General features: G+C 53.1%; 1 long non-coding RNA gene across 1 annotated transcript; it reads right to left on the reverse strand.

Annotated features, from left to right (window-relative positions):
• Positions 1-1,088: 1,088 nt before the first annotated feature.
• Positions 1,089-4,090, reverse strand: LOC116662563. Its single transcript, XR_004318538.1, has 2 exons — positions 3,743-4,090; positions 1,089-1,618 (listed from the first exon to the last, which is right to left on the reverse strand). It is a non-coding gene; the product is annotated as an uncharacterized LOC116662563 (long non-coding RNA).
• Positions 4,091-9,696: the final 5,606 nt, after the last annotated feature.

Below are 9,696 nucleotides of genomic sequence, written 5' to 3' on the forward strand. Positions count from 1 at the left end.
GAAAGGCTGGTGTGACCGATTCATGTGTCACACAGGATGATCATTAAAGCCTGCGCCACAGTTTAATTGGCAGCATGTTTCTCTTTCTTAGTGGTTCATAAAATAATGGTGCATCTTACAAGTGATGGCAACTCAAATGTGATAAGCCCCGAATCAGCTGCGGTATGGAGACGTTCCTGCCCTACGTCCTGCCGCCCCAAACGGCACTGAGAGCACGGCCGCCTCCTCGACAGGGCTGAGGTTCTCGCCTGCAGGGCTTGTTAGTAACCAGGTTGCTGGACCCCACTTCCCAGAGCATCTGATTCAGTTGGTCCAAGGGGGGCGTGAGGATCTGTGTTTCTGATAAGCTCCCATGACGCCACAGCTACAGGACCACACCTGGAGTGGCCCTGTCCATCACTTCCCATCACCAAATCGCCTTCATCTTCTGGCTTCTTTCAGCCCGGTAGGGTTCGGTGTGGAGGGTCTGTGTAGGACCAGAACCCAGGTAGGAGCCACCATTCTTTGGGACTTCTCAGAAGGCAGTGTCTCTCTGGCATCATTCATTATAAAGAGAACATTAGTTGTAGTGGAGGCTGGGTCTAGGAAGCTCTGGGGACTCTCCCATCCTTCACAAGACCTTCAGCAGGTCAATGCTTCTCCCTACGAACAGGTTGTGGCTTCAAACTGGGGGTCAAGGCCCCGAATCAGCTCAGCAGTCTGGGCTGGAACCTGTTCATTTTAACATTTACGGCAAAACACGGGACACGCAAGCCAGGCACACCCAGCTCACACGTGTCCCGGCTGGTCACTTGGGCAGGTTCCTTTCCCTTCTGCATGTGCGTGAGTTCCTGGTTTAGTAAAATGAAACATCTGTGTACTTTTTCCCTCAAAAAGAACAATTTTCAAAGCCACCAAAACATCTTTGAAATGGAAGATTTGCCAACACTGCCCTCTCTCCTGCAAGAAGCAGGGAAATGAGTCCTCAAAAAGCACCATTTCAAATACAGACATCACTAAGTCTGCCTTCCTCGAAAGGCCCAGATCTGCTCACATGTTCACAGAGCTGCACGTCAAAGGTGCTTCAAGAAACAGAAGACAAAGCCTTGTCCTGGGTACAAAAGGTTTATTGCTTATAAAAATAAGTTACAAAACAAAACACAAGCCCGCATGACACAAGGGCTCATTCAAACCATGAAACAACTTAGAACACGGACAGACCCAGGAGTCAGCTCACCGCCTCGCTAACATGCAGGGGAGAACACGCTGTGTCACTGATACTGAGTCCTCGCAAGGCCTTCTCTGCCTTCCGTTCTCCAGCTAAAGCATCTAATTAGTTCCATCAGCAGAGACGGGGTCTGCTCTTCAAGTTCGGCCTCAATGTGCAGCATGCTGTTTTGCAGGAGGGAGGGAGTGACACCGGGGCTGTGAAGACACGTCTGAGCCATCGGCATCACTTAGGGCTTGTCCGGGACAGTGCCGGACGGGGGTCTGTGGGCGGGGGTTACTGCCGGCAGGTGTCGTGGAAAGCTTCGAGGGTTCGGAAGTCCCTCCACGTGGGGGGAAGGCCATCTTGGAGAAACTTCCCGCAGCGCTGGCAAGGGGCCTGGAACAGCTTTATGTAACTTCTTAACCAGGTCTAAAAAGAGAAGTGAGGAGAGAAATGAAAGAAACAGGATCCGGGGGCTTCCAATGTCATCCTTCCCGTCAGGCCTAATGATCTTGAGGGCAGAGAACTTAAGTTGGCTGTGACCCCAGGAGGGACCCTGTGATTTTACAAAACGCTGCACGCAGAATCCGCAAGGTCACAACACTGCTGATTTTCAGTTCTGGTGCACCCGGGCCCCTCCCAACGAAGGGAGCTTTAAAATAGAAACCCCTCCTCTCAGAGGCAGGACACGCTCCCGGAGGAGTGGCCGTGAGCTAGGCGCAGCCTCGGGGCTCCGGGGCTGCAAGTAACACTTCACCCCCAAGTTCCGCGTCTCCTGGGTGTTAGCACTGATCCTCTCCCAGGTCACCACCCGGAGGTGGGCGTGGACGCGTGCGGAGGGGGCTGCGCGTGGGTGGCGATTTCAGAATTCTCTCCTAAGGTCAACGTGCCTTTCTTCTAATCTGATTTCAGAGGTCACCACTCACTGTCACGACGTGGCCCAGTGCACCTGGGGGGAGGGTGGGGCCGACCTGGTGCCACCAAATAACATAATAAACAGCAAGTACAGCCTTGAGTGGTTCAGAGTGCAGAGTTCCCTCGGGCATCATACATAAGGATGAGACTCACATAACTCAATTCTCAAACTCAAGGAGAGCGTGAGCTCGCCGACCCAAACCCATGGTAATAGGCAGCGAGTTAAGCAAGTTCTCACTGTGATGGGGGCACGTGAATCTCGTCATTCAATGTCCTCCTAAATTACGCCGGTCAGAGAAAATTGTTCTTTGAAGAGGTCGGCAAGTTTACTGCTACAAATCCTATCTTCATCCGCGCTGTCTTCCTGGAGGCCGACAGTGACCCCCGATCCTGTCCCCCTGCTGAAGGCTGGTGTTGGAAGTTTTGGCAATAAACAGGAGGAGGTCAGTGGATCCTCCAGTTAAACTATTTTTACTTCTTGATCTCAGGGTCAGTTACCAAAGGGAAACTGGGCATCACAACCTGTTAGGTTTAAAAGCAAGTCTTTCTATCGACATGAAAGGGAAATGCTTGCTGAAGACAGTCGCCTGACACGGTCTCCCGACACAGGAGAGGACCGCTGCGTGGACGGCTGCGCTGAGCACCTGGGTCTGCTTCGGCGGCCTCCCCAGTGTGGGACTGATCAATGAGCTGGGCTGTATTTTCTGAGAAATAAACTGCAGGCTCCTAGAAGCTTAATTGTGGCAGCAAATGGGAGGAGACGGAGTGGAGGAGTGATCTGCCTCCCATCTGCCAGCACTGATCGGACTTGCGGACGGCTCTGTCTCCTGAGTGCCTTCTCTAACGGCAGCCTTCCTAGCGTGAGTTTAAAAGGGGGGTTTAACAGCAGTGAACAACGGAGCCGACTGGTGTGAGCACAAAGCCAGGTCAGTGTGGTGCCCAAACAGCTGGCCAGTTCTGTCGGGACGTGGTGGACACAGATGTTGGCCCTGCTCAGGCCAACCTGTGGTCACATGATAAATTTGGGCGGCCGCATGCTAATGAAGTGGCTCGGGGGAGGTGGGGGGCGGAGGAGGGTTCCTGACCTGTAGGACTGATTTCCACAAGGTAAGTATTCCGGTTCGATGTCAAGCTACCAGTGGCTGAACAACCAGCTCGAGAAATCCTGGACATTTAACAAGAGCTGGCAGCAGCCGACTCCAGCAAACCAGAGACCACAGGAATGGCTGATTCTGGGTCAGTCTCCTTCCTGAGCTCTGACACTGCCAGGCCAAGGCGTAGGTGTCTTGGAGGAACGACAGGATTCATCTTAGTCACTGCACCTGCCCAGCGCCAAGCGCAGGGCCTGGAGCTCAATGAACACCCAGTGACTAAATCAAGGGTGGGGACTGTGTCGGACGATCACTTCTGAAACCACCCACGTTTGCTCAGCACGGGCAGGAAACACCAGCTAATTAAGAGGGAACTGGTTTCTCCTAGACCCGTCCCCAGTTTAAAAGACGAATCATTTCCAAACTGGGCCGCCTCCTGCCGCGAGGCCCCGGCGAGATGAAGGCGAGCCGGCCACCTTGTGAGCTGTCTGTCCTCACCCGAAGGGCCGAGGACCAAGGGGGAGACTTGGCTCCCAAAGCCACTTACCATGAAGGACCGGACCACGACATCAGGCATCTGGGGCAGCTGATAGTGGAGGAGGGCGGTGGTGGCATGGTCTGTCACCTGGAACCAAGGACAATGACTGGGGTTAGAGCCACTGGGAGCCAGCACAGAGAGGACAAGACGAAGGTGCTCCTTTTATGTGACATCTCATGGAGGAAAGGACAGCTGATAAAACCTGAAGGTCGAAAATTAATTAGCGAAGTTGGGGGCAGGGGAGGGGAAAGAGGTGTGCTGCAGGCAGGTCACAGGTATTCAGGCCTGGAGGCAAGTGGAGTGAGGAACTTTCCAGCAACCCCAGGCAGGTGCAGCACCTGAGAGAGCAGAGAGTGCGAGCAGTGGAGAGGTAAAGAGGGGCGCACCATAGAGCCGCATCTCTGCAAGAAACACATGAATGCAGAGGCTTACTGCCAACTGTCCACGTTCGACATCTTTACCTGGGAGTGCTTTTCCAGCCCGTGTAATTGGTCTTTCTGCTCCCTTTAATTCCCATTCTGTCTCATAATTTGTAGCTGCATAGCTTGTGATGGGGGCTGACCATTTCTGATGATCCCTCCCTTAGGTCTCAGGTTCCTACCGTCACCTTTCTGAAAAGCTGTGCCACTCCCAGTGTGGCCCTCTGACCAGCCCCTAAGAGCCCAGGTCTCTTTTCAGTGCCTAGTGGGCTACACCCACTGTCCCCTAGCTCCTTCAACAGGGCCAAGGGCACGACTGCTTTAAGTACTAGCAGTATCTGGTGACCAGAGGGAAGGGGCACTGGGTTTAGGCCCTGGCACTGTCTGCTGGCTTCACCTCTCTGGGTCTCAGTGTCTCTCCGGAAAAGTAAAGGGCTGGACTGAGATCCCCTGTAGTTTTGAAATTCGATGACACCATTGATGGCTGATGTCTGCCATCCATCAGCAAATTAATAGATTCTACCTAATGTGATAGTTGTGTTCAAACTCATGGTTTTATTTGGCTGTCTTCATTAGGGACTCCTGCCATTACAAATGTTGTGGTTAAAAAACAAAATGAAACAACCCCACATAAAAACGATCAACTCTGAGAACAAGACTAAGCATGGTCTGCTTGTGTTGACCTGTCAGTTTTTCCCGCCCCGACCAGGACACTGTGACGGGCTGACAGACAGACCTCAGCAGCAAAATGACCAGGTGGAAATCAGCAGGGCGGGTCTGGGCCTCGCTTGGGGAGTTGCAAATGATCCAGAAGCTAGCCCAGCTGCGTCCACACCCAAGGCCAGAGAGGCCACACCCCCAAGAGTGAGGCCGCGGGCTCCCTGGCTTACAGAACCCCCTCTCAGCTGCGGCTCCCCCCCCACCCTGGGAAATGGTCATGGACGTGAAGTGCTTCTCCTCCACCAGGCCGGGGTCTGCCCGCCCCCTCTCTTCCACTCTCCCTGGCCCTCGGACTCGCCCGCTCTCCCTCTGGGCTCCCATGGCCTGCCCGGGCTGGTGGGCCCCACTAGAAGGTCAGGTCTGTGTAGGCAGGGATCACACTCATCTGGTTCATGCTGTGTCCCCAAGGCCTAGAATACCACCTGGCACCTAGCAGGGTCTCAGTACATATTTGCTGAATCAAGAAATAAACTGAAAAGGGCCCACTCATCAAAGGCCACGCACCAGAAACACCTGTACTGGCTTCCTTGCAAATACAGTTCATGTACCCAACAGTGTTGAGAAATTCTTACCCAAGTGACTTTCAAGATTAACTTATTCCTCCAAGTGCAAAGACTGTTTTTATTTTAAGCATTTCTGACAGACAGCTTTCTAAAATGAGCAATGCCTTTAAAAAAAACCAAAAAAAAAAAAAAAAAAAAAAAAGCCGGTAGTAATGATAACTTGGCAAAATGGCAGGTGGTGACCGGCAGGGCGAAATTAATGGCTACAAAACCCAGCCAAGCAAGTGGGGCCCCAGTGATACCTGAGCTTAGAGCCTGGCTCTCACCCTTCCAGATGCCTTGCTAAAACCCCATGCAAGTGGCATTTATGGGCTGGTAAGACACTCCTTACAATCACATTTCCCAAAGAAACAAAGTTTCTGCAGAACTCTCCTGCCCTTACCACTTACTGCACAAAGCCTCTCACAAAGCCCCGCCCTCACCGAGCCCCGTGGAGCAGGCAGGCAGGCTGGCTTTGCTGCCCCCGGTTCCGGGTGTGCTTCTTTCCCAAGAGGCAGAAGGTCCATCTCCTGTCCCTGGGTGGGTCTAGATCTGGCCATTGGGCACTCTGAGCACCTGGCCTGGGGCCCAATTCCCCAAGCAGACTGGTCACCCAGAGGCCACATTCATGGCTGGGATGCTTTGTCTTGACAGCACATTTTCTTTTTACAATTTTTAGCACATATTTAAAGTTCTGAAAACGTCCCCTAACTTGGATCCCCAGCCTCTCTCGACACATCGGAAGATCTGGGGGCAGTAATAGTGCACCTGCCTCATGGGTTGTAGTGAAGATTACATGAGTCCAACCACGTGATGTGCTCGGCTCCTAATTATCGCTGGGACCGTGACCTGGCCCTGCCCCCACATATCCAAGTGGCCGCCGTCAGCAGGAGCCAAGGAGGGTGGTGCCTCTGGGCAGGGCACGCATCTGCCGTTTGCCTGGCGTCCTGTCTGGCACCCAAGCCCGCTTCACTCATGCTATCTGCCTGGCCCCGTGGCTTCTGGAATTTAGGGCCTTTACCCAAACACTGCCAAGAATCTCTGCTCCCCATCCTCCTGCTTGCTGGGTGCCTGGCAAACCTGTGCCCACCTCCCACCTCCCTCCCTTGGCTGACCTCTGAACTTGACCTCTTCGGGCTGAGTTTTGGTATCTGCAAGGTGTCAAGCCAGGGAAGGCATCATGCTAATTTCAGGGATGCTCTTCCACACCTGCTCCTCCTCTGTGTTCTCAGTAACGACACCGCCCTCCACCCAGCGGCCTCAGTCGGAAATCCGGGCTTTTCCTGCCACTCACACTCAGGCAGTCTCTTGCATTACAGATCACTCATCTCGAATCCCTCTGCTCCTCCCCACTCCACTGTCTGAACTCCAGCCTCCTGTCGCGATGAGCAGAAGAGCCCCACCTCGTTCCCTCCCTCTGTGGCTCCCGGAGGGGACATTCTGCACTGAGGGGGTGAGGTCTGTGGCTCTGGAGGTTTATGTTCTGGCTCCACCTCATCCAGCAGCACCACCTTGGGCAAGTTCCTTCATCTTTTTTAGCTGCAGTTTGCCCATCTGGAAAATGGGGATAATAGCAAATAGTCCCCATTACATGGGATACCTGTGAAGATTAAAAAAATAACGTGTGCATGTTGTTCAAGACGTATTAGCGGTTAGTATTACAAAGCTAGAAATCTAACTTAATGTCACTCCCCCGCTGAAAACCTGTTCAGAGCATGTGAATGCACTTAGGACAGAATTCAGGTGTTAACCTGGCATTCGAGGTCCTGCCTCCTCTCCTCTCCTGCCTTCCGAGATGTCTCAGACCCTAATGCTCTGGCTCCTCCTCCTCCAATGCTCCCTCCCCTCCCCACCTTCTCCTCCTGGGCTCCTCTTCCTCTTTCTGGGACTGGTTTAGATCCGTGTGCTCGGGAAAGCCTCCCAGAACCCCGACTGGGTCATGTCTCCTGGCTCAGATCTTTCCTTTCACAGCATTCCTCACGACTGAGCTTGTATAATTATTTCTCTGCCATTTTTGTTAGTGTCACTCTCCCTAACTTGACTGTGAACTCAGAGCTGGAGACCATGTCTGCCTAGTGCCTGACACAGAGGTTCTCCAGATGTGTGTGCTGACTGAACAGATGATCCCTTCTGCCACTCAGACATCCAGGGAGACTGGCTCACGTGAGGTCTGCAGAAGCAAGGGCCTGACGGGTGGAGAGAGGGAGACAGGAGCTAAGGACTATGCACCCTGCTGGGAATCTTGACTCTCCATCTGCTGGGAGTTGCCTGGGTTCACTGTCGGGTCCTCCCTTCCTTCCTGGAGCACAGGTACTTTCCAGGCTCCCTCATGGCTGGGCCACGGGCTCAGTTCCGGCCAAGGCAGCAGGAAGTGGAAGTGGCGGGTGTTACTTCCGCCGGAGACAGTGCAGAGCAGCGTGGGCTCTCCTCGCTCTCCTTCCCCAGCGGTGTTGAGAGCCACGCTCCGATGGTAGATTCGCAAGACGGGGGAGCCTCTGTGAAGTCGGGTCCCAGGGTGACTGTGGAGCTCAGCCCTCCAACATCTCAGGGTGGGTGTGCAGTGTGAGCAAGAAATAAACTTTTGTTGTTTTCAACAGCAAAAATGATGAAGTTTGTTACAGCAGCCTTCTCTCTCCCCTTCAGACTGAAATACTGTATCCTCCTTGGGTATTTATTTCCCACCTATAAGATGAGCCATGGTGTCTGCCAGTTGGGCCCACTGTAGACCTAGAATCAGAATCTCCGGGGTGGGGCCCAGAGACCAAGCCAGCCTCCCTAGCTACGCTGGGGATGCCAACGTGCAGAGGCTGCATACAGATCCCCTGGCGGTCCTGCCACCTGGCAGCTGCGGATTAAGCAGGTAGGTGTGGGGTGGGGCTGAGACCAGGCACTTCCCACCGACTCCCAGGCCTACCCCTGCTGCAGCTGAGGGACCAGGCTGCTCGGGTGGCAGAATGTTCTGGGCATGACAGGAAAAAGGCCTTTAAAACAAAGGCCTGCAAACCCGAAGCAGAACTTGTTTTTTATGAATCAAGATGAACAGTACTACCCAGATTTCATGATGGGGCTGTGGAAAGAGGGGGTGGGGCAGTGGTGGTGAAATATTTTCATAGTGAAATGTTTCCAGTGGGGGGGGGATCGGTGGGGTTCCCCTTACTTCTGAAAGGTGCTTTCTCAGGGCCACGGATGCTTTTATTAACCTGATAATTACCTTCACGAGAGCTTATGATGTGTGTGCTCTGCTCATTCCACCCCCAAGGTGACTAAGGAAGCTGTCTCCTTCTGTCCATTTGGAGACTCAAAGAGGTTGGGAAGGTGCCCAAGGCCACAGAGCTGACGGTGAGGGGCGGCGGGTGCGTGAGCCCGGACGCTGCCAGGCCCAAGCCTGTGCCTCCTCTCCTGGGACAGCGCTGGCCAGCTCTCCCAGTTTGCCGATAAAGGCACCTGTCTGTCCCAGGTGCCTGGCGTCACCTGCCTACCACCTCCCAGCCTGGTCAAGTCCACCCAAAGCCAGAGCCCCGATGCCAGACGCAGGTTAAATCTGTGAACGTGGCTGCTGGGTAACAGGCTTCCCAAGAGCACAACAGACTGAATTTACAAGAAATGTCCTCCTCCAGATGCGGCTGAAGTGGCGCCCCAGAGCTCCGTTTTGGATCCAGGCAGGGCACATAATCAGTTCTCCCTTTACTGGGTCGGAAATATGGTCAAATTCAGCCTTTTTCAAAAGGTCCAGTATAAACTATCCTCTTAATTGCCAAACGGTGGCAGCTTTTTCTAGCGCTGACACGATCATTTAATTTCTTCAGTTTTCCATCACCAATTACAGAAATATTTTAACACAAGGAAACAAAGCTGACTGATTTGCTATGTTTTTCCTCCCCCTCCTCCCAAACTCCTCCCCTGGTTTTCAGGTTCCCATGGCTGAACTCCAAAGCAGCAGGTAGGACTTGGTTGTCAGATGTGGGGGAAATTCACCTACAATGATCTTCCTTTTTGTCAAAGTATTCTACCTTCAGTATTTTTTTGTTTCACACTTTCAACAACAAAGTTGTTTTTTCGCTCAGCATCCAAGACGTGAAAAAAAAAAAAAAAGGCCTGAGGCAACAACAACAAAAATGGCTATTAACTAATTTAAATGGGCTCTGGGCGTCCCAGCCTGGTGTGGGTCCCATTGTGATGGACAGCTAATGAGATTCCCCTGGGAGATGAAAGCTCGGTCTGGCAGCAGAGGAGGCCAGGAAGGGCACTAATGCTCCTGCGAAAGGGAGGCCATTCACCCCAC

Source organism: Camelus ferus, unplaced genomic scaffold (assembly GCF_009834535.1).
Source record: "Camelus ferus isolate YT-003-E unplaced genomic scaffold, BCGSAC_Cfer_1.0 contig3504, whole genome shotgun sequence".
Taxonomy (NCBI): Eukaryota; Metazoa; Chordata; class Mammalia; order Artiodactyla; family Camelidae; genus Camelus; species Camelus ferus.